The sequence below is a fragment of the Cloeon dipterum genome, chromosome 3 (genome assembly GCF_949628265.1).
Source record: "Cloeon dipterum chromosome 3, ieCloDipt1.1, whole genome shotgun sequence".
In the NCBI taxonomy this organism is placed as follows: Eukaryota; Metazoa; Arthropoda; class Insecta; order Ephemeroptera; family Baetidae; genus Cloeon; species Cloeon dipterum.
The window spans coordinates 16,762,968-16,788,674 of NC_088788.1; the positions used below are offsets into that span (position 1 = coordinate 16,762,968).

Here is a 25,707-nt window from a genome sequence, read left to right on the forward strand (position 1 = left end):
TCGCTGTGGCGCTGCTGTCTCGATTTTACAATTAAGCCACCCAATCAAAAAACCGCTCCATTCTCTGATTGGTCGCCAGCGTTCTTTTCACACTTTTTGTAGGTTCAAACAAAAAACCACCAAAGTAACAGATTTTCACGTTTTGGCTGATTTTCGGATTGTCGAATTTTTGACTGAGAGGAAGAGACTTATTTTCATATAAAAATAAATACCAAATAAAAAAATCTCTTCTGCCGAACCAATATAAGACTTTGACGACTTGTTCCCTTATTTGAGGCGCCGCCACTCAAGTAGATTTAACTGTAAAATGTTCATTAACTCATGCTAAAGCCCGGGTCATCCGGTGTGCGCAGACTATATACGGAATCCATTTTTACGCCGCGCATAATTCCAGAATTAATCTCGTTCTCGCGCTGACACTTGACACTCGGAGCCGATGGAGTAAACCCAGCGCGAAAAATATTTTAACGAGCTCTGTCACGATGAGCCTTTCATTTGTGCCGCGCAAAATCGCCTCGCCGACAAGTCAAAATGTATATAAATAAGCATAAAAGCATCCCTTGGCGGAGGAATTTCGCGTTCGCTTGATTTGTGGGCCTTTCTAAAGAGCGCGGCTCTTGCGTTTATCTCTTTCGCCTTGAAATCGGTGCCGGATTAATAATGGAAACTCGTTTCATAATTTCATCCCGGCGATGCTTCAAATAGGTATTAAACGAAAAGCGCGCGCTAATTTGTGTGTCGCCGCCGCTGCGCGTCAAAGGACCACACCGGCAATTTTTGCGCAAATCTCCGAGCGAGTCGATATCAATTAGCGTGTCAGCGATGCTTGAAATATCACTCCATTAGCAGATTTAATCTGCGTGTGCTGTGCGTGTGTGTCGTTAATTGAGCTGCGAGGTGATGATTGAGCCGAAACGCTCGCTATATCGTCTAATTCAATCTGCGCCGCACGTAAAATCCAAGGGAAAACGTGGATTTGCGCAAATTATTGCCTGGCTGCGCTGCAATCAAATTAAATTGGCAGAATTTGTAGCAGATGAGCAGTGTAACGACTCTGGGGAATTTATGTGATGCTCTAATAGCGAATTTGGAGGGTTTCGGGGAGCATAGTTAACATATTTCATCAAAGTTTACATTAAATTTAATGCAACGATCGATCAAGCGAATGAAGCGTTTGCAGCCATTATTTTTCTAGAAACAAAAGTGGATTTGCAGTGAATTTTTTTTTAACAAATTTATGGGTTTTTTCTTACCTAAAATATTTTCTAAAATTGGGAAAAGCTAAGAGCAACACAGGTTGCCGTTTATATTTCTGAGAAAAATTGCTGCTAAGTTTGCATGCTTGTCAAACGGTAGGCACTTCTATCCTTATTGGAAATTATGATTTATTTCGTTAGAAAAAATTTACCCCATAATTCGCGCATCGTTGGATATAGATCGCGACGAGAGGAATCGAAATCAAGCGAAAAATTACTGACAAACCGTTTTATTTGTCGGGATATTTGGCAAAATCTATTACTTGGTCCTGATTTCTTTAGCGCAAATTTAAGACACAAATTGTTGCTGCTACATTCTAAAAACAATAAATTCAACGAACCACTTGCTAGACGAAAAAATGCAAATTGCTGCCCTGTAAAATAACTAGCAAATCAAATAAAAACATACAAATTTAATTTGCTGTTCATGCAAGAATTTCGAATTTATTCTTAGCCTGTTGTCAATTATAATGGCAGCGAGGGCACAGGTGTATTTACATAAAATATGCCACAACATTTCCATACCATACTCGCAACGTCGGCGATGAGATAAGAATCATTGTTGTAATTAGCGGAATAGCACGAGCACGATGCGCATCACGCGCGATGCAGGAAAAATTGTGCTCCCTCGGCGCGCGAGAATTAATTGGGAATTCACACTTTTCTGGCGATCAGCAGCCACTAATCAAGCGGCCAGTCTGTTTTCTCGCCACAGGTGGCGTCACGTGAGTCGAAACCTGCTTATTTTTCACCATATCGGGCCGAGCGAGCTGGGAAATAAATAAACTTTTGCAGGCATTATTTCATCCGCGCGCCGGGATTTATCAGGAGCGATAAATAATTTAACTTTCTGTCACTTGTCATAAGCCGATAATTAACGATCGCTGCGTGCATATACGACTCCAGCCAGCCAGCTTTATACAGATAAATTCACAAACGACTAATGGCGTATGATGCGCGCAAACCATCATTTATATAAACGCTCGGGCCGACTGCAGCGGCGCTGGTCATTTCTCGCAGACAAACACTCGAGGCGGGAGGTGCTGGTTAAACGCGTGTTAAAAGTGTTGAAAGGCACCTGTTGATTTGTCTCATTACTTCGTGATGACGGCGAGGAATCACATACACCGCGCACAACTATTATAATCGGCGGTGATCTATTGAGATTTTGGGTCACGAGAGGGTCACGAACGTGGCCGTGGCCACACTACATCCTAATCACACCAAGATTGATATTCCAAGTGCAGTTCAAATTTCTAGCAATGTTTCTGAGCCCCCCCCCCCCCCCAAAAAAAAATAAAGTTCTCCAATCATTGGGAAATTCCTTGGTGTTTGCAGCGCCACCATTCTCATAAAAAGTTAAGGTATTTGCACAGTGATATCAGAATCTATCCTGATTCAAAGCATTCTTAGCGTAAAAAGATTTCTTTTGACGAGCTGAAAATTATCATAAAATCAGCTAATCGCGGTAGAAACGGCAGCAAAGATTTTTGCATGTTTCTACCGCGAATGATCAAACCGATTTGGTTTTCAACACGTCAAATAAGATCTTTTAGCACAGCAGAAGGTGGTTTTTGGTCGAAACCTAGCAAAAAATGCCACAAGGACGCCTCTGACCAATCAGAGAAGCGAACGGTTCTCTGATTAGCTTTTTGACAAAGCGCTGGCCTAAAGATCGAGACAGCAGCGCCAGGGCGACAGCCAGCAGAAGTGAGTCAAGGAGACAGTCTGGCTGCTTGTTGATCTGCCTTGTTACTTGCACTGGTTGTCGCTGTGGCACTGCTGTCTTGATCTTAGACCAACGCTACGTCAAATAGTCAATCATTCTTTCTCTGATTGGTCGATACTTGTGGCTCTTTTTGCTAGGTTCAAACCAAAAACCAGTGAAAGTTTTTTTTACCGTTTCCGCAGCTTTTAGCACATCCTTTCTAAGTGTCGGTCGGGTATTTAGGTTGCCTAATTTAATTGGACACTCGGGAATCGATTGGCACTGTCCAAAATGAAAGTCTAGTAATACTTTAATCCATTCCACGTGCTGTAAAAAGAATGAAATTGGACACGAAGAGAGAAATAAACAGGACCTCTTCATGGACTCCCAAAGTTGACGGATTTCTTCAATTTACATTCGCAGGTGTGCACGATGATCAAATCAAAAACAGCAAGTGGTCGAATCATTATGATAAGTAGCTGTTTGCTCACGGTTTTAGCTACGACTTAGAATTAAACGCGCTAATTTCCACTGTGCTCGGCATTTGCATTTTTATCTGAGCAAGTGCATCACACGGAGATGCAAAATGGAATGCTGCTGGTGGTCCTGGCAGTTAATTGTTGTGTACATTATCGCGTCGTCTCCTCTCATTGTCGGAGCAACGGAGAGATGTTGTTTTTCCTCTCGGCCGAGCGGCAAACACGATTAATGGGTGCTTTTTCTCCTTGGCTCGCTGCATTTCATACCCCTTTAAGGCCCTCGCCTTTTTCTTTCTCTCTCTCACACTCGCGAAATACCCGTCCGTCGCCGACTTCGTGGCTTTTATCGTGACTTGTATTAACAGCAGCAGCATCTTCGTGGTGCCGCTGTTTTCTCTCTCTTGCTCTCCACATCACCCAAGAAAGAGGTCTTTTGCTGCTGCTGCTCGGATGTATTGCTTTTTTGTAATTAACTTGGTATGTGATAATGTAAAGCGATGGCATTTTTCTTTTCTGTACAATGAAGGTCATGCATGGCATTAAAAAGGAACTTTTCACGGCGAAACGGCCACTAACCGAAACAAAGATCGCTGTTGCTGCTGCTGGACACGAGCTGCGAGAGTAACAAGCTGCGCGGCCCATTGTGATATTGTTCTTTCTTAAATAAAGTGAACAAGAGGTGGATCAAGAAGTGTAGGTTTACATTCAGCCTAGCGAAAAAAAATATAATTAATTTCACAATTATTTCAGGATAACGCTTTGGAGTATCTAATGAAAAAAAACTTCTTAAGTTCACGGTGCATGAAGAAAATATGTTTTCATAACCACAATATCAAATTTTACAATCCGTCCATGGGGATGTTTTCCCTTTACTCTCAAAACAACAATGGCTCCAAATCAGATTAAAGTTTAAGCTAAAAAGGGTCTCAAAATAACAATGACAGTGCATGTTAAGAAATATTATCCAAGGCTTAAAAATAAGCTTTACGAAATTTTTATATAAAATCTTTTGCAACCATGGAAAATTGTTGAAATCGATTTTAAGGTTCGTGATAAACATTGTTTTGGGTTTTATTGCTGCAAACATTCTCAAGAGGTATTCATTTTAGTTGAGACATATTATTCATTTCACAAAATTGTTTTTAGTCAGAAATAATAGTTAGTAGTATATTCCAGCAATGAAAAGTCACAAAAACCGAGTTGTTTTATTATTAACCTTTTCCTATTGGAAATAAACAATTTCTAGCCCTTTATTCATTGGTAATTCGGTGCTGGTAAAAAACGAAATAAAATTCGTTATTTTGTAGGTTTGCGGATATAATAATAAATTTTAGATGGTTAAGTAGATTATTCACGATCGTCTGTCGTTTGAGGCAAAGAAATAAATAAGTTGAAATTCAAAACAGCCTGCTCATCAGAGATTCCTGAGTCGTCAAATTAGGATTCGCGTCGATAATTTATCCAAGCCCCGAAACGGCAGGCAACCCAAACAAAGGCAAAAATCGATTTGCATTCGTAATATCGCGAGAGCTAGAGCAGCGATTTAATTGCCGCGTATGGTCCGCCACCCAGCACGCGTGTGTGTATTTTATTGAAAAGCGGGGGCCATTAATAATAAAATGACTTCTTTTTAGCGCGCCTCGGGCCGAGTACCTCCGCGGGCAGATTTATGGCCGATAAAGAGGTCACATATTTAAAAACCATTAATTATATTCGCTGCCGAGTCAAAACACACCGCGAGCCGCGCTTTATTAAATTGTCAACGACGCGGTCATGCGAGTGATTGACAACTCGTGCCGAGTGTGGGCTTATCGCGGAGCATTTCTGGGTGTGGACATGACCCTTTTTAATTGAACATTTTTGTTTCTTCTTTCTGAGTTGGGATGGCGTTTTGACAGATCAGTCAATCCTCAATCCTACCAACAAATAACAGCAAATTGAGCAGCGGATAATATTATGAATTGGAAGGACAGAGAAGATGGTTACTGGCCGTTTTGTTAAAAATAGACAGATATGACTTCCGGCTGCGTGATTTATGTTTCTCCAAAAAACGAAAACATTCTTAAATTTGAATTTTACTTCACAAACCAGTCCTGTTCTTTGTGTTTGACATGGTCTCAAAATTTATTAATCACAATGTTTGGTCCATTTTCTTCGCGAAACTGTTAGCAAAAATAGTACATAGGAAAACAACTAAACGTGTAACCTTAGGCATGACTTTCCGTTTAATTTTCCAAGTCTTGAGTACCATTATTTGAAATTGATCTGTTTCTACGTCTTCCAAGTGAGCAGAGATATTTATCTGCAAACCTCTCTAAATCGTTCAAACGATTTGCAGGCTGCGAGCGCGGCGCAGGAATCATGATTAGTCTGATTTGATGCTTCGTCGGGAGCACATATTTCTCTACGCGAGCATCATCCATCTATCCGAATTCGTGCGCAGTTATCGAATCTCGTGCAAGGCTGCGGCAATTTAGCCGCGGAGAACATCTCGACCAGCTGGCACTTCCACTTTATGCGTGCGTGCAGCGCAGCGGAATTTGATCGGAATTTGCAGAATGAGGTTTCCCCTTTAGCTAATGGGCAGTACAATATTATGATTTGTGGAATTCGAACCATTTGATGCATACATAAACAGTTTGAGCGATCGCCGGGTGCAAAAAATTAATGGTGCAAATAAATTTGCGATATTCATTTGGTCGTAAAGCAAATTTACTGCGCATCATTAAGCCCTGCGGATGAAGTAAAAAATAATAATTGATAAGGATCAAACGTCGGCCTACGTGGATTTCTTCAGGTTTGTTGCCGCGTCCGATTGAGATGTTTTATGTTCGTTCGAAGAAATTTTCCGCATCTTTCGAATCCGGCTTAAAAAAGACCGGTCTCGGATTTCTCTGCAAATGACAAAGCGTCTAAAGCTGCGAATTCTAGTAAAAATTTATCAGACTACTTTAACCATTAATTTTGTCCGGTTAGACGAAAAAATTAAAGAAAAATCTTACGCCAAAATGGAATAGATGGGATATAGCGCTTTAAAAAATAGTTCAAATATTTGAAACAACAAAATGAAATTATTGTTGCTGAAAACAGCATTTATGAAAACTAAAATCAATTTTTTGGGTTGGAAAATCGCAGTTAAATGCAATGATTGGGAACTTGGGAAGCTCAGACATAAATTCACATTACTAAAAATATCCCTCAATTCCATTCGCGGATTACAAGCTGTGAGCTGGGTCATTAATTATGATTTTAAGAATAAAAAACCGGAGTGGAACGGTCCGCTGCTCGCACCTCTCATTACACACAAAAAGTGGTCGAATTTGTGATTAAGCTCGTCGGCAGCGCGACGTGTACAAATAGTCAAATTAATATGAGCGCTCCGAATTAATTTCCGAAGCTGCTCCGGGATAAAAGAGGTCAAGCGGCGCGATTTTTCCGCCGGATTAACTCGGCGGAGGAGGGCGGCGAATCGATCACTGTCTCCGACTGGTTTATTCTGCTCTTTAATTGCGGCTGACATTCTTCTCGCAATACACAGCACGGACCGATCGGTATCTGCTTTGTGTGTGTTCGAAAAATTCGGCCGAGCGGCGCTTGTTATCAGCGGAAAATCGGACGAGCGAGCGCCCTGCTGCTGGCCTGCTGATTTTATTGGCAGATTATAGCCAAGAAAGGAATATTTTTCTGTCAGCACGACCACCAAATTCACAGTAAAAACGGCGCGGGGTTGTAAAATCTTTTTGTCCCGGCTTCAAGAGAGGCAAACCTGTTTCCCTCATTTTTTCCACTGGCTACAACAAGAGTAGTATTATTTTTGCGCCGCGAGAGATGCCAATTTAATGTTGGATAATTTTTATGACACGTTTAGCAAGGCTAATTTATGCAAATGCCGAGGCACGTATCCATTTGCCAATCTGCGCCTATCTCGCACCCATCTGGCAAAATGAATTTAAAACTTAATCTTTATTTCTGCTTTGTGTGCCAAAATCCATGCTTGCGTATAGGGTTGGGAATTTTAGACGTTTTTGTTATTTTCAAGAACAAAATATCATTTTTTGTATAAGGCTTGGAGCCAAATTTGATTGCTTCTATGCTCTTTCCTAACAAAGTTCTAGCCAATATAATGACATTTAAAGAGGTTTAAATTTTTTTAAATAGTTTTTTAAGTTCTGACGGTTTTACTAGCAATTCAAATTCCAAAAAGGTTTTATGCCTGAATATTTCTTGGTCTCATACCTATCCCGAAAAAAGTAGAATTTAATTAATCAATAAACCAAGGCTTAAATCAAACTATTTTTTAGTGGTTTTATAAAGGCTCTAAATGTGTCTATAAGGTCTAAAAGTCGCGTTGTGCTCATAAACCTTCAAATTTATAAAACTATTAGTTTTTCAGAGAACGAGTTTAATGAAAAAAATATCAAAATGCGTAATACCAATAAAAATTTATTCCCTCATTTGATGGTCGTTACAAAAAAACAAATCGGCAATCAGTTTTGAACATCCACATCGTCTTAAGTTTCCAACCCAAACTGCTCTCATTGCTTTCTACAACTGCGATCATTTACGCCATTACTGAGGCAATAATTTTTTGAAGAACCTCGTTAAAGACGAATTCGCCTCTATTCTCACTCAATGGCAGTAGCATCGGCGGCAACACCTGTGAGGGCACGTTCAAAATATGACATGGCCGAGCATTTTATAATTTACGGCCTGCGCCTTAATTTTCTAATAGGAGCACTTAATTACCTGCGCCAGAGTCGGCCGGGCATTAAAAATAATCAGGAGCATCTCTTTCAGGTCCAGCAGCAGCCGAAAGAAATTGCTCCGACCTGACGTCACCTTGCTGCGCCGCGGCTACGATTTTTCTGTTCTGGGCAAAATTCTCCGAGCCGGCCGCGAGGTCATGAATTCCAAGGTCCGCGCGCACCGACCGAGAGAGCAAACGGCCAATTACACGTTTCGCGGCGTGTTATTACAACGCTTTTCCTGATAATGCCGTATGATTAAACGCTTTGCTGCAATTATTATTATCCACGGCTTGCTCACATTCATTCGCCAGTTGTTTTCATCGGCTTTTAGCGCCAAATGAGCTGCGCGCACGGGGTAGAGAAGCAACAGCTCAGCCAGAGTTCATTTGCGTGAATTTTATTTAGTTGAGAATTTTTGGCGGTTTTCAAGGAAAATAATCGGTTGTTGGTCGATTTACTCGGTGTTATGTGCATCGTTTGTTACCTTTTTCAGCATTTTTAGGAGAGGGCGGTATACTTAGAATTTAACTATTGGGATTAAGTTAAAAAATAGCGAGTGTCTTTCCTTAAAATTTCTATCAAAAGATTTAATTTAATTTAAAAAACTGCGTCACAATAGCAAAATTTCCTTTTTCCTCTCTCACAGATCTTGAATAACTAGTCCAAAAATTTACAGTAAAGCCATTTTTTGTTACAGATAAAATTTATTAACTAAAAAATTAAATTTAACCTTTCAAGCAAAATTTGAAAATAATTACACTCTTACACGGATTTACGACTTTGACCGTTTAAAGAGCAGTAAAAATGGATGATTCGTGATTGTGTGAGGATTGGAAGTTAAATAAAAATAGTCTACCGACTAAAATTCACAGTATTAGCGATTGCACACACTTCAGTTGGGTGCCGATTACGGCACAGCGCCGTGGCACCTGTCTCCGCTCTCGTTCCGTGTTATCCGTTGCATGCGCAGAGCAGAGCAGACGTGACTCTCTGTTAGGTGCAGCTATTTTCATTCTTTCTTTCTTTATTCCGACGTGATCCGCCGGCGTCGTGATCGCTGATGAAGATCGCGACTTTTCGGAATTCGCGTCGATCTGCGGCTGGCTGCCTTGGACGGAAAACTCAAGCGGCTTCGAATAAAGACGGAGCAGGCGAAATCGCACCAAAACGATCTCGCTGCCACGGGCACCCCAGCCAAAGTTGGAACACAGACGACGTGATACTCGAAAGCGGATCTCAGCACAGCATCAAACGAAAAGTGTTGTAAAGAGTCGATTGGATTTAGGAACGAGAAGAATAAATTTTAAAATGAGTAATATCCAAAAAATTCTAGTTTCAATGCAAGGGGAAAAATTTGTTTCGTTATTATAAAGACTAACTTAGGGCTGAAATTTACCAAGTTTTCTGAGTGGATTTCAGAGAAATTCGTTTGCAAGTCTTTAATTTCGAGAAGCGAACACACTTTGTTCATATAAAATCGTGATTGATTTAGCGCAAAGGAGAGTTCACACGGATCCCGACGAGAGGAAATTCAATAGACATGAATTGGCTAATTGTAAGCTTTCAAATGACAAGGCAGGTCAGCCGCAGCAGCCAGCCCATTGCCCATTGTCACTTGCGCTGGCGTCGCTGTGGCGCTGATGTCTCGATCGTATTACGCCAACGCTACGATAAAGAGCCAATCAGGGAGACTCTTTCTTTTCTCTGATTGGTTTTTCTTGTGGCAATTTTTGTCAAGTTCAGACCAAAAACCAGCTAAATTAACGGATTTTACGTTTCCGCCAATTTTCGACGCGTCGTGTCTACTTTTCTATCGTCTAACCTACCTAATTCGCCCCTCATTTTTAAGTTTCAAATACCATCTTTGCATGGATTTAGTTTATATTGTAACTTTTTGTGGTCCTATTTACATGATTTAGAGTGAACATTTTCTAAAAAAGAAAACAAAAACAGAAGATAACCATTAATAGGAGGGGGCACTGATAAGAAATCATAAATAAATAATTAGAACCAGTAACAATATCAATCTCTCTTGTAGCTACACATGCAGACTCACTAGTCATTGGGAGACAATTCAAAAGCAAGTTTTCGGTAGTCTGCTACGAGATAAAATCGCACGCCCATGCTCATGCTAATTAACAAGAACGCCCGCCAAATCCAAATTCAAATCAAGGGCACGCTCCGGCGTACAAGTTTCCTTCAACCTGCGTTTGGATCAATTCGATTACGAGTGTGCGGGCGGCGAGAAAAGTTGTGTTTATTCGGCGGGTGCGCAGAAAATAAATCAACTTGAAGCATCTCTGCATGGGACTCTCTCGTTTATTATGACAAGACGCGCGAGTAATGTTTTTTAACGCGCGAGCCGGTGCGAGAGCGCAACCTATTATTAGCTTTTATTACGTTTTCGCCATTTTAATTGAATTTCACTCCTGCGCCCCGAGTTGTATGTATATATGCAATGGACACGAGGTGGAGAGCGCGATAGTTAATTAAATCCCCGGCCGCCACAGCCAAATACGCGCACTTAAATATAATAATGGGAAATACAGCCGCGAAACCAATACTTTCATCCTTTAAAATATAATTGCTGCCATTAATTACGAAAATGGCAATAAATGAGACCGCGAATGAGAGGCAGATTCGTAATAACTGAGCCGCTTTTATCGGACTCGATTATCACCGCAGGGAAAATGAGTTCAAAACAACACAGCGATTCGAAACTAATCAACATTTTTTATAGCAGACAGCTTTATAGTTGTATCAAAAATAAATAATAAAAACACAGCAGCCCAAAATGAAATTTTGAATAAAAAAGAGTAGTAAATAAGAAATGGGTAGCTTAAACTGATAAGTGGATATTTTTCAACAAACGAAGATTTAAAATTATTCTAATTTTCTGGGGAACCACGAACCCATTTCAAAATTCGAGTAACTCCCTCTTACAATGGTTCCTGTTCACAGAGAATGCACGGAGAACGTGTTTTTTGTATGAAAAATATCAATATTTCCAAAAGGTTCAGGTTCAGACATTTTTCCAATAGTTAACTCAAAGATATTGATTATTATCGTTTTAAGGGGAAACGAAACACATTACCATTTCACTGATGGCTCTATTGGAAAAAATTTAATGTTTAGAATCTGATTATTATCGATTATTTTCTTCAGACCTGAACCAAAAAATTAATTTAAGCAAAAACGACAATTTGTTAGCATTTATTAGCTAACCTTAGAATATAAATCCCCCCAGATGATATAAATCTATTAGCTCCCTTTAGAATTTAAAATGTAATTTTTATGCAGCTTGTAAAAATTTAAACCAGAAAATAGTAAAAATTTGAAAAAAAGTTTTTAAAATGCAGTTTTTTATCCTAATTTCCCTTTACGTTTTATTTTCTTTTGTTTCTTTGAGTGATATGAAAAATTGAATTTGTGTTAAGAATGCAAAGTGTTGAAAGCACTCACCAAGTTATCACGCAGAAGCCCGGTTGTTTGTTGGTGTTTGATTGAGCGCGAGTGACTGATAAGTGCGCGGCTTATTCGCCTCAACCCTGCAGCCCCTCTCTTTTTCACTCTTTCTCACTCTCCGCGCTGACACAAGGACCTGCTGCACATTCGCAGGAGCATCGTAAAAATACGCACGCTGCGCCAGAAGGAAAACATACTCTCGCGCGCGACTGATTATTATTTATGCTGTTTGTTTTTCGCTTCTCGGGTGTCAAACGGCCGTTAAATCCGCCCAGCGGTCTGTGGGAATGTAGTTCACGCGCAGCGCGTTGACACTGCTGCGGCTTTTTCGCCCGCGCGGAGGCAAAATGGGTGCGAATGCGAATGGGATCGGGTGTAAAGTGGAAATCGACACCTACCTTTTCATTCATTGTCAGGCGTGAGTCCAGCCAAGTGGAAGATGAAGAAGAATCTTGTCCTTTTGCGCGTGAATGGATTTCATCTGCTGGAGACTTTTCTGGAAATCACTCATTAGTGGTGAACATGCAGCACTTTTCGAATCACCAAAGACCCCACCGAAAATGGTTTCTTAGAATTTAGAACTTTTAATAAATTTTGAAAACCCAAAGAAATAAAAAGGCTAGGTCACCTCTAATTTGGGACCAAATTTGACAAATTTTTATTGTTTTCAATCATATTTTAAACTAATAAATATTTTCCCATTTTTTCATGGTCAGAAATTTTTTCTTGGATCAGAAATTTTGATTGAATCTAAACCTTAAGAGAACCACGACCTGTAGAAAAGGTTAAATCATCGTATTTTATTCTATCTAAACGATGAATGTTTGATTTGGTTAGAATTTATCGACTTCAAAGTTACGAAAGAGAGATTTTGATCGAATGAAGCAAGAAGAGAAGAGACACACACAGATTCACTCTCTCACACTGTGAGCACATCAGGAAAGTTGCAAGGAATGCGCTTCTTATTAGCATTATTACTGCTCTCATCAACAAATTGCATAAGACCGTGATCAGCACCAGACGCGGCGTCGATGTGCACACGGACAGAATGCATCGCCACTTACCTCATTGCAGTGCAATTATCTCGAAGCATTATCTTCACTTTTTATTGCAGCCCGTAGCAAGCATGATGGCTGCCTCTCTTACCTGCAACACGAAACGAAGAGGAAAATTACAAACATTGAAAATTAAAAAATGACTGCTGATTATCTCTCGCTCGCTCGCTTGGCGTCGGCTGAGAAAGTAAATATTAATTCAAATAATGTGCGATAAGCGCAATGCCTTTTCCGAATCAAAATATTGACTCTAGGATGCTGCACGTGAACCCGGCCGGGGGAGAAGCTGAGAAAGAGAGATAAAAAGACGTGCGTATATAGTGAAAGAAAAATATACACGGTGGGTCAAAGATCGCCAATCATACATAAAAACGTAATTTGTACGAGCCGCGCGCCGGTAACTGAATTTGCGTTTAATTTTTTGTCCCTAGCGCTCTCTCTCTCTCTCTCTCTCTCTCTCTCTCTCTCTCTCTCTCTCTCCACTCTGGTGCGGCTTGCACGGTGGTATATAATAACGTTCGTTTTATGCTTTTATGAGGATTAAAAGACGCGCGGTGCATTAAGCACACTGCTGGAAATGTATATGTTTTATCACTGGAAACATCAGTTGCGAATGTCTTGAGAATGCTTTCACAAATTCCTCTCTTCCCATTATTGTAAATATTTGCTTTTTATTTTTCTGAGAAAAATCAGAAATCTCGATAACCCTCAAATTGTGTGCGAAGCAGGAAAATTTCAAACAAGCAGGGAGGGCCGCAATTTTATGCTACGTTTTCACTTATAATTGCGCATAATAAGCAGAATTTTTTACGCGGTTCATGCCCACCAATCTGCTTTCCTTGCAGGCGTTGTTTCGTCCACGCCTTTCCGTGAAATAGCTTGAAAGCTAAGCAAACTGGACACAACACCGACTTTTTTCGTGCTAAACTTACTTTGATTTGGTATTTTTTTTTTTTTAATTTTTGACAAATCACGGTTACTAGACTTTTTGGAAGCGACCGTAACTTTCGTGAATTTTGAAATGGGGGTTTACTTCTTCGGAAAACTAAAAACAAAGGCGTGGTATGTGTCACAAAGCACAGAGTAATTTTAGTTTAAAAAATATCTCTTGTTAAAAAAATAATTTTAAGTCAAATTCATAAAAAAATTCATTGTATTTAAAACACGCGGCGAGACGGGCATATGGGCGAGAGAGAATATGAAGCTATCACCCAAGCGTCCAAATAGGCCCTTTTTTGTCCGCAATCGGAGATTTATTGTGCAAATTAGTGCGATGTAATTGCCGAGCAAAAAAGCACGCATGAGGCGAACCAGACTCGTCTCGTCGCGATATGCAAATGCGTGCTGTGTGTCAGACACCCGACGCACCAGCACTGCCCTGGCCGCCCGTTACGATCTCTCGCGTCAACCCCCTTCGAGTGCCCCTTGGCTGGCCGGCAATACATCACGCGCGTCGTTCATTGTTTTTTTTTTCGCTGCCTCGACCGCGCGCTGCGGAATAAATTTAATGGTGTAAACATGCTTTTTGCACAACGATATTTGCTGGTGAATTTGCAAAACGCACAAAACACGCTCGGCGCACGAGACGTGAGTGCAGCCTATTTTTTCCTGCTCGCCACTTAATGACTTTGTGTGTGCGTACGCATGCTATGAACGCCTCTAAATTGTATGTACCACGTGGCTTAAGGTCAACAGTTTTGCTCAAATTTAAAATACGACTGATTCTTTTCAGATCAGAGTTTTTGTATGATTGTGGTGGTTTTGTTTCTGTAGGTCAATTAAATGAGACGAACCGAACGTTTTTTTAAATTAATTCTGAGGAAATTTTAATTGCAGGGTTAATTCTGAGCCCAAGTTTTTTTAAATTTAATTTTAGAGCAAAAATCAGCATATTCTGAAAGCCATGTTATTTTCGTTTCAATCAGATCAAATTTTCTACTTTGATTTTCTTAAAAACAGATATTTTCAAAATTGTCCATCATCGTATAGCATAATATAAATATATACGACTATTTTAATGATTTCAAATTTTGAGTTTTTCAAGTATGTGTATTTTTTATTGAAAAAAGCACTTAATTTTAATAGAGTTAATTAAAAATGTTGGGAATGTTTGCTTCTCTTACCGCGGTAAATATCAGGAAAAAGAACTTATCATTCTGATCATTTGCCAAATTACGCACTGTTTAAGAGCGCATAAAACCGTGAGCAATTACGTCACATGAATAGCGAGTCCTATTTTTACGAGCCGAACCTTTGCAGCGCCGGAGCCAAGAAAAGTGGCGATTTTCCGAGAAAAATGCAGCCGTTGGCTCGACCAAAAATTTAGCAATGACAATAAAACCCCGGCTGGTGCGCTGGACGAGGGCCCACAACAGAAATTACAAGAAAAATGTGAATGTGTGTTGCTGCTGGCCAAGAGATTTTCAAAGTCATTCTTTCTAATTCCCATCCATCTGCCGCCGCCGGTGCTGGAGAAGGGAAAACGACGGAAAAAGCTTGGTAAATAATCGCCGCTCGGACAAAACGGCGCTAAACAACAAACTCGTTCATTAAATATCATCAAGCGGGCTTATTATTCCGAAACTTAATTCGCCCTCTGAAAGGAATAAAAGTTCGCATAATCAACTGCAATGATATAGTAATATTTCACAATTTGTCACGCTGGCGATGATCAAAAAATCATAAATTACGCCCGCGTTTCTCCACAAACGCCAGCTGCCGCGCGAGTGTAGAGTTTGAACAAACAAATGGTGACGTTCCCATTAAGAAATTTTGGCGTAAAAAACGCTGACAGTCAGAACAAATTGAAATATCACCGGGAGAGGTGTGAATTTCAGGGCTACGTGACTTTTGTGCAATTTACGTGCTAATAAATTGCTGATGCAAATCAGTTTTCACCTGTAGCTGTGCTTTTAATTAGCACCTCAAAATTTCCAACGCCAAACGAAAAGGATGTAAATGCAAAGAGACTCGAATACGGGAATGCTATCGAAAATTCAATCTGATATGCTAAAAGAAGAAGGCTGAAGCTATGCATTTCTTTTATAAAAAGTGGGATGAATTCGTCCTTTTACGTCTTTTTTTCAATCCTGCCGAGGCAAAGAATTGAAATTAATGCGCCGATGTTTCTCGGTGGGCGGCCATTTTCGCAAGATTGTTCAAAAATTAATCCCACCAATTAATCAGCACCGCATCTGTTCGTTCAAGAGAGAATCCGCTGCTTTTCAGCGTGCTGGGAAACTCTTCTTATCGAACATACGTATTTTCGGATTCAGTCACTTATCCTTGTCAGGATATGAGGCTGGGATTTTCATAAACTTGAAGCTTAATCTCAGGTGCGCTTAATTATTTATTCAAATCCCTGACAAATTTCAGACAAAAGCTACAGCCGCGGCGATAAATCACGAGGCGCATAGGGGGCCGTCGAGTGAGCATTGGAAAAAAATCCTTTACCTACACCACGGCATAGGCCCAGACAGAATTCAGAAGATAAAATATTATTTTGGTGGTTGAATGAAATTCAGATTCCTCAGCAATGACGATGAATCTATATCGCATTCTATCTCGAGGTTGAGTAAGGAATAAGTGACTCCATTGAGCATGAAAAAACCATCAATTGATTTCTTTGAAATTTGATTGTCCTATAAAAAAAGAAATTGTGATAATTTTTTCAAACTTTCATTCACAACCAGAAACCCTTTTAAAAATCAAATTTTATAACTAGACTTTCGACATGTATTCTTGGAAAAAATGCTCTCAACAATTTCCTGGAAAAAATTTAAAGGACCAAAATATATATCTTGATTTCCAAAACACTATCTAAAAAATTAAAACCATTACAAGCCGCTACATTTGGGCCCACTTTGGCACACAAATCATGTTTGAAGAGAAACTTAAATCCCGGAGCGATAATTTGTGCGATGAGCGGAGAAAATGATTGGTAATGGCGCGCGGTGGACATTAGATATAAATCTGTGATTAATGCTCGACGAGCGGCAAAGGTGAGGATTATTCGAGGTAATTTGAACGGCGAAATGGGCAGAGATTCGTGAGAAAGGATTACCAGATGAATAAATTATCGGGACGTGAGGAAGATGGCTGGCTGGCCGCGTCGCGCTGCAATCAGTCCGAAATTGTTGCTGGCGTGAAATGATCAGGCACAAACAATCACGACGCCGCGTGATATCAAAATATGTGCGTTGCGCGTTGTGGTTTTTTTCCTCTCTCTGATCAGAGGAAAAAGGCAGACAGGTGTTTATGACCGCTGCTGAGGAATTTTTGTTTTCTTTCACCGCTGCATGCCACGAGCAATTTTGGGCCGCTAAGATTGCTGCTACAGACATTTTTCTCTCGTTCCCAAGGCTCGCTTCTGCGGGATGATATTATTATCGTGACTCATGCATGAGGCTTGACACAAAATTGAGGCCCGATTTGGCACAAGGGTGCGCAAATGAGACATGTTTGTATGCATGTGCGGTCATGTGATCTCTCCTATCGAGATTGCTTAGCGCTCGAGCATGACTTACTTTGGCTCCATTCCAGTGCAAAAATAATCGATTTTTGTTCAAAATAGTCGATTATTTTAATCAATGTCTTTGAACAAAATAATGTGGTAATATTCGATTTTGAGGATAATAATTTAACAATAATTGGTTTCTCAACGTCGAACATTTTATTTATTTTCCAAGTGCCTTCAGTGAAATTGCCGCTTGATTTATTTCCACTTAAACAAATACTAGAATTAACGAGTCAACCAATGGAGAAATGAATAAAATTTTGTATTTCGAAAAAAGCGTTTACTAGATAATCTGTGAACAGCGTCCACTCGAAGGGGGCGCTACTCTCGTGAACTTTTAAATAGGGGCGTGGTTCCCCGGGAAATTAAAAAAAGAAGGTGTGACACGTGGCAATAATTGTAAGCGCAGGAAAATCGTATAATTGGACGTTTTTACATAGATTCACCGCTAAAATCCAGGTTAAATGAGCGATTGCAAATTTTGCTGAAATAATTTTTCAAATTTAAAACTCATGCTTAATTGGCAGCCTGAACATAAATCCGGTCACTGAAAATACAGTCGATTTTCGGTTCTGCACATCCCTAGTGATACTCTTTTTGTTTTTAGTTGTGAAAGGTAAACAAATTATCATTTTAAATCACTTAATTAATTAACGAACTGAAAGCTTGCGCACAGACGCCCTTTGTTTCAGTAATTGCATTCATAGTATTCACACACGAGGCATAAGTGTTTTACATATCTCGCAAAAATGCTAATGAAAATGCAAAGTGTTAGCTGTCAAAGGCGAGTGAATGAATGAACACATTATCGGCCGTGATTGATGCCGGGCCTTCGAAGGGAATAAATTAAAAATCGCCGTCGTCCGGCTGGGCGACCCAGCAGAAGGTGTTAATTTATTTATAAACATTAACCCACCCCTCGCGCGCGCGCCTGTTAGAGAGAGACCGACACAAACCATGACCTAACACTTGATGAATATTAAATAGGCGTCATGATCAGGTGATTACAAGCTGCTTTATTTATACAGCGGTTTGAATACATCATAAAAAGCGGCTGCTGCGGCCTAATCAAAATGCGAGTCACAGGCGCGCGCGGGACAGCGTGGAAAAATAAAAAGCAGCACTGCAGGAGCAGCCGGGCACCGCCCTTCATATTGCCAGCCGACCTGAACGGGAGAGACAGACCTGACCGAGAAGCCGCTACATCACGTCCCTTGTCTTCCTCCGCGAATATTCTATAAATAAATTCATTATTTACTCGCACACGACGATGCAAATTTGTTGCCCCAGTCAGACCAGCGCCTTTTTGTGTTTTAAGCGGGAGGATTTTTTTTTACTTACTGCAAATGCCTTCTTTTCTGACGACTTACTAGTAATTCGAGCTGCTCAATTTAACGTTCTAATTGCTAAACACACTCTGCGTAAATGCAGATTATCGTTGTCAGCATTGAGCGTGGATTTTAAACGGTTTTAGTTTTCAAAAAAGACAACTATTAATTTTTTTTCCTAGCGATTTTTTCTACACAATTAAAATTTAATTTAATTTAATACAATTTTGATTTGAGGTCAAATTTTTGTGTTCTAAGAAATCTATAAGACAGTTCAGTTGTAGCCACATTATATTGAACATTTCTTGTTCGAAAACATGTAGATTTCAAAAGGCAACTTAGGAATTTCTTTAAAATCAACCCTATAATTATTAATTGAAACATCTTCATGAATTTAGCAATTTTCCACGTTTTAAAGATGTTTCGAACATTACTTAATTTAATCAAACACACAAAAAATGATGAACTGTCTAAAATTCCAAATTGCAATTGTGAGTATTGGTCCAGATATTGATGCTAATAGAGAATCACAATTAAGTTTTGTGTCGCAGAAAAATTGTATACTGGTCAAAATCATGCGCAACTATCAAGAGTTTACCTTTCCAGCTAATTCCATATTTATTGAGTCTGAGTACGTTTTTTTATTTGATCTTGAAAGAGAACGAGTTCATAGCAAGTTTATCCCTCGTCTGGACAAACACGAAAAAAGCAAATATTTAATCTGCCAGCCGAGGAATAAGGATTGATGTTATTTCCCCGCGCGCGGACGACGCGGCTTGGGGATTTTTATTTAAAAAGGACTCGCGTGCAAAGCCAAATGGAGGCCGATAAGGAGAACGAGTGAGTCTCATTTCTAATGTTTGTGTGCGTATAATGCCATAGGAAAAAAGCCAACAATGTGGGGTGTCTGTGAGAGAATGCTGTGCATTTCGTCGCGCTGCAACTCTGCACTCAGGGGGCAGATAGCGAGAGCAAACACCATCCCGAGATACGGCAGGCATCACAACTCACAACGGCAAAACGTGATTTTGCACATGCAACCCTTGGAAGCAGCCAGAGTGTCCCTCGAGCCGTTCACACACGTGGGCTCTTTGAGAATTGTCACGCAGGGCGAAGTGAACGCACGCCAAATCCTGAGAAAACTGCAAAGTAAACTACTGACTCTAAACTGATACGAATTTAATCTATTGGTTTTTATTATGAACCCAACAAGAAATGTACGTGTTTTCAAAATGATTAGAAATTTCCAGTATTTTTTACTCGTTGTTGTATAAGAAAGTACCAAAATTTGCACGCTTTTATTTAATTTAGGCAGTTCATGTTATTCTTTTCTTGCATTCCTGGGACATGAAAAATACTCACATAGACGTTAAAAAGGTATTTTACATATTATAGCACTTGTGAACTAGAATTGAAAAGGTGTGATACTTATTTTCATTTCTTTAGACCATTTACTACGAATTTTTCTGTGGCCGGAATATCATTTTTACATCTGGAAAATAAAAGTGTGAAAACCAAAAGTGTTTTTACCGGGTATAATATCAATGCAAACACTAATTCAACATTTTCTTGTGTACTTTTTTAGTAGTTTTACATCACAGAAAGATTTTGGGCGTGTGCAAATAAAAAACGCTAAATTTCCGGCTAATAACATTTGTTGGACAGGAACTGTATGTGTTTACTTTATATTTTCAATCGCAGAACTTTAAGGGTTTCCATTTCAATCTTTAATAGTATTTAAAAAAAAAAATTATTTCCACAAATATACACCGGACAGTCTTTTGGTAAGTTAATTGTAAGCCCTATTTCGCCAAACTCAGCTGTATTTAATAGAAACTGTGTACTCGCGACCTTCAGCAGTAAGATTTGGCGAGACAGGCCAGCTTTTTTAGAAAACACTGCTTCCCTCGCAGGTTAATGTCCACCTTAATCGTCTCGGATGCTCATCCGTAAACAGCAAGTAGGCAATGCGTAATCGGCAACTTTCCTTCTGATACGACCTTTCGGGTGTCCTTAGCGTCACACGAGTCCTTGAGCACTAAATTTTCATGAGTATATGTAGAAAATCAGCAGACTTCCGCTTGCTGTCCATTTTCGTGCCGGTTTGGCATCCTGTGTGCTGCCGGCCACGCACGTACACGAAAGTAAAGAAAGAAAGGGCGCCTTTCGGAGCATCAAAAGAAATTGCAGCAGCAGCGCGTGCCCTAAATTGACGCGGACGTGATCAGTGTATGTACTCAGCCACGGCTTCGGTCCAGGTGGATAATAAAATATGCTGAGTACAGGTACCGGGCCAAAGCGATGCAGACATGAAGTCGATCGCTGGCGCCAAAGAGAAAAAGAGCCCTTGGGGCGCACTGCTCCGATTGAACTTTCTTCCTCATTAAAAATTTGAAACCCACGCGACGCGCGTCGAGAATAATGCTCCGAACTGCCCTTTTGTGTCTTTTCGAATACAAGAGAGCCACGCCCGCAGAGAGGAATTTTTGAGGAAAATCCGACTTTGCTTTTTAATTGCTATCTCGCAGCGAAGACAGTGCACCTGTGTTCCTCCATGATGATTATTGCCGAATCAAAACAATAATTATCGCGCAGGGTACGGTCCCCGGTGTTCCGCGAACTTGATTTTGCAGAGAAGAGGAAGATGAGGAGCGAGATAATGCGCGACAAGTGGCACGGATGGCCCTCGGGCCACTGTAGAGACCGGCCCAGCCTACCAGAGAGGAACATAACAACGCATTTCTCTGTGAGAGAATCTCGTACAAAAAGAACATTAATTTTGAGTCATAGGAGGATGCTCTTTGCAGACGAGAGATCTGCGTATAGTTATTTTATACACCGTTTGAATAGCATACAAACAAACACGACGTTTCCCCGTTTTTTTTTATGACAGAAATATTCTTGGCCCCTGTCTTTAACAATTACTTAGCAAAAACATAGTCCGTAGTTTTCTTGTCGGATTTTGGATTTCTCCACATCTTGAATTCAAGATCTCTTTAAAGAAGTTGTAGTGGAAATAGAAGGCTGTGAGAACTTTCCATCTTGAATTCCCTATTTTCAAGTAGAAATAGCCAAGAATACAAATATTTTTATAAAAATGCTACAAATTCTGAGCAGTTTAGCAAAATCCCCAGCTGCTAGACTTTGAGAGTGATGCTCAAGATTGCTGTATGATTAAAGATGAAGTTCCTTCTCATCAAGAATGCCAGTCAAATCAGTAGAAATGCGGAGAGGGCAGTTAAAATGACGAACGCACGTGTGATCCTGCTGTGAAATTTTAATAGCGCCGCTCTATCAACTTTGAAACTCTTTCCAAAGTTTGGAATGTGGCGGCCATGAAAGTGATTCGCCGGCTGCTGCCCTTCTAATCATCACATCATCGCTAATTTTAGAATTACGCTGCCGAATTGGCGTCGACAATTTTTGCCTGCCTTATAAATTTACTTTTTTGTGCGAAGAGCCGCAACCTGTTTGTCGTGGCGTCGCAGAAAGGTGCATGAGTGCGAGCGGGGAAACTGTAAATCCGTTGGCCGGCTTATGTTGATGAATTCCAGGAGAACATAGTGAATCAGCATGGCAACAATTTTTGGGCTCCACCAGCTGGCCGCCGCCGAGAGGTGCATCTAATCTTCTTCCGCGTGTGCTATGTTTTGGTGCTGGCCTTGGGCGAGATGGAAGCCGCGGTCAGGGCAGGGGACAATGCCCCTCAACGCTGCCGATGCTGCCTGGAGAAATATTTCGGGACTGCACTCGGGAAATTTATTTCAGCGCCGCTGGATTCGTTGTTTATGGCGATTTCAGGGAATAAATTTCGATCTCATCGCTCACACGAGGAGGGATTTCAATAAAAAGTTATGACGAGCCGCGATTTACTGCCACACTCTCGTCTCTGGAATTGTTCCGGCCGTTTTATGGACAAATTTACATGAATCCGTGAAAAGCTCAGCGGGGAATTTTTGTAAACACGCCGCGACAAGATTCGAGACGCTTTTTAATTATGATTTATTTTGCTTTTGGATTGAGCCGTACGAAATTACAAGCGGGCGCCGGTGTCGCGCCGGAGAATTCCATAAAAAGGCACGCACCGCTCTTTTCCAGAAAAAAATAAACCTTCGGTGAGTAAGCGGAGCGTCGAGTTGGCTTATGGCAGGTCAACGGCTTTCCTTTGTAACCACATTGTCAATAAAAATATTTACCATGGCTTCATGTCAAGTCACTTATCAAAGCGAAATATAAAATGTTGTTCTTGTGGAAAGGTAATGGAATATGAAAGGCGACAAACATCTCTGCCGCCGAGAAAAGTTTTGTGTCTGTCTCTCCGTGTGCATCCAGATTGCAGCAATGAAAAAGAATGCAGCCGCGTCAGGGCGCAAGTTGTCTTGTGAAGTGAACTCCATTTCAGGCTGTCAAGAGAGATTTATTTATAATTAATAAAAAAATGATACACACATTGGAATTGATGGATGGTGAAATTCTGCAGTTTTGACAACTTGCTTTGAGATTTACGATAAATCTTTCAGCGCCGGAGCAGCGAGATTTACTTCCCCTCTCTGAAGTTCAAATTTTGGAGGAACCTTCTCCAATTTGTCGGGAGCAATCAAATCAAGGAAGGTCGTATGCAAATGACCAACAAAGGGTGTTGTAAAGCAGCTTCAGATACGCGCGGCGGCGGACAATGGACGCGTCAGCCGGCACCACTCCCAATGTTATTATTTCAACGACGCGTCGCAGCCGCTTCTTGTTCTCTATCTCATGTCATCTTGCCGCAAAAAGGCGATCAGTGTTTGCACCCGTGTTTGCATTTTTTTAACATTGCAATTCAGAAAGCAAAATAGTCGGCACGAAAATAAACTTGTGACTACACAAAAATAGCAAGTTCCCTTCTATTTCACTTCATTTTAATCTTCTAAGTTATTTTAAATCAGGAGTATGAACAGTCTTCTTATGCACAGATGTATTTAAAAGTTGGAGCATAACATGGTTTCTATCACAGGATGCAGTTCAATCAGTCTTGTACCAAATTGGTCTAATAGCTTAAAGCCATAAAAATAATTGTATTTATAAAATTTTCTCCCCAAATATATCCTTTTTGCTTTTCACAATCAAAGCACATTTTTTATTTCTTGTTGGCTGTTGTTGTTCAGGCTCCATTTTTATCTTTTTTACATCTTTTGGGAAACGAGAAAAATAACATCTGCTCTTGACTGTCAGCTTTGCACGGCAATAATCCCAAATCCGTTCCATAAGGCAATGGCCCGACAATGGTGCATTATTCAGGGTGCCATCGCCGCGCGGATCAATTCTACATGGACGGCAGCAATAATGGCTTGTATTATTGTTATTACACAAAACCAGCCATCATGACTACCAAAAGGTGAGCGGGGAGCCGGCCGCCGCCGCCGTCGCCGCGGGAGGGGAGGAAATCGAGAGAGAAACCTGTTGTCTGCGCGCTGGACCACTCTCCCCGACGCCACCGCATTCCAAGGTGTACGCCGGCTCCCCCGGCCCCCTTCCACTCGTACCCTGCACGCAGGCCGCGTCCCGGCGCCACCTGCCGGCCAGGTTACGGATTCCGCGCCTGGTTTCGACGGACGGCCGTCAGAGGGCCAAACGGAGCGGCATCCGGGCACGCTCAAGGTGAACGTGTTCTCCAACGGCCGATTTGGTGCTTTTTACGCGAACGTGCCGCAATAAATACGCGCGAGCGATTGAGAGATAGGTTTCCCTCCAGTCTAAAGCAGAAAATCGCAAATTACCTGCTCCTCTCTCGCTCTTCTCAGGCGATATGTGAGTGGTGATTAGCGCAAATTTGTGAAAATTAGCTCTTGCGAGATCCTCTCTCTGCAAGTTTAAATATGCTCGAGAGCTTTTTTCCAGGAGTGGCTCAAAGTGGCCGAGTTTTTCTAATTGTTGAAATGAACTAGATGATGAATAAAGTCCATTATGTTACTATTAGCAGGATATGCTGTACATATCGATAAAACGGAGTATTTATTTTAATTATTGTATAACTGCATGGAAAATATTATATAAATTTAATAACACGATCCCCTATTACAATTGATTACGCTTATTCTAATGGCATTACTAAATTTCATCCTCATAATATACTTTATTTTACTCTATATAAAAAATGACTTTACATTCTCCGTGCATAGGGAAAATACAATGAACACGGACGGATACGATTTTAAAGCTTTGATCTATTACCAAGAAATTGCTCCTAATAAAATCTGCGCGAATTATCATTTCAGGCATCAAAGCATCGGTGGTTCAGTGGTAGAATGCTCGCCTGCCACGCGGGCGGCCCGGGTTCGATTCCCGGCCGATGCATCTTTTTAAATTTCTTTTAGATGCAGCATGATTGCCTTAAAACAAGATATTTTAATCATGATCATTTGAAAACAGTCTGTTAAAGGGGAAAATTGTCCAATATCTTTTTTCCCCATATTTTATCACGTGGGCAAGCAGTAATTACATTTCCAGCTCGTTAATTGCCATTTTTGGTGCATATATATGCTTACAAATATCTGTATTGACAATGGAAACTACCAGGATAATTATTCATTTCTTTTTTTTAAGATGGCCCGGTCCAATCAAGAAAAAGTTCCATCTTTTTGAGACTTCGCAAATTTTTCATAATAAAGGTCATGTAAGGAAGAAGTAAGTGATTTACTCTCACCGGGTCCCATTAAATCAGCGGTTTTTGTCTGAATAGGCATAAAACGTAATAAAACAAATCTTACGATCTGTAATGTAAATCATGGGCAATAACAACAATAATTACTATAATATAATGAAAGTATGCAATTTGCTCGCCGAGTGCGTCGTGCCGGCTGCCTACCCAGCTCATCCTTTTTCCATTCAATCGCAGCGAATCGCAGCGAGTGACTTCCCCGCGCGGCCACCAGATGGCTGCTGCCGGCGGTGCAGCACAGCTTCCCGAATCTCGACCTCGACGGAACGAACACACATCACGCAATTACTAGGCGTGCGAAAATTGGTCCGTCTGGAGCGGACCTTTTCCTTTTTGGCCGACCATTATTTTTGATCGACGGATTGCAGATCGATGGTCGGTCGGCAAACGTGTACGTGTAAGCTCACATTATATATGAAAAGTAAACAATTTAAACAAATATGAAAATAATAAAT

At 40.7% G+C, this 25,707-nt stretch overlaps 1 protein-coding gene and 1 non-coding gene across 4 annotated transcripts in view; one reads left to right on the forward strand and one right to left on the reverse strand.

Moving 5' to 3' along the window:
* The window catches only part of Egfr (epidermal growth factor receptor), a 92,712-nt gene that overhangs the window by 35,803 nt on the left and 31,202 nt on the right, over positions 1-25,707 (reverse strand). The window contains exon 1 of one of the 3 annotated variants that reach the window (XM_065483061.1): positions 12,055-12,217. The exons of 1 other annotated variant lie outside the window; for it this stretch is intronic. The gene's annotated coding sequence lies outside the window, so the exon portion shown is untranslated. Of the gene's footprint in view, positions 1-11,653; positions 11,850-12,054; positions 12,218-25,707 lie in introns of those variants that run through there. One more of the 3 variants, XM_065483062.1, reaches the window with a different exon arrangement.
* Positions 24,818-24,888, forward strand: TRNAG-GCC (transfer RNA glycine (anticodon GCC)). Its single transcript has one exon. It is a non-coding gene; the product is annotated as a tRNA-Gly (tRNA).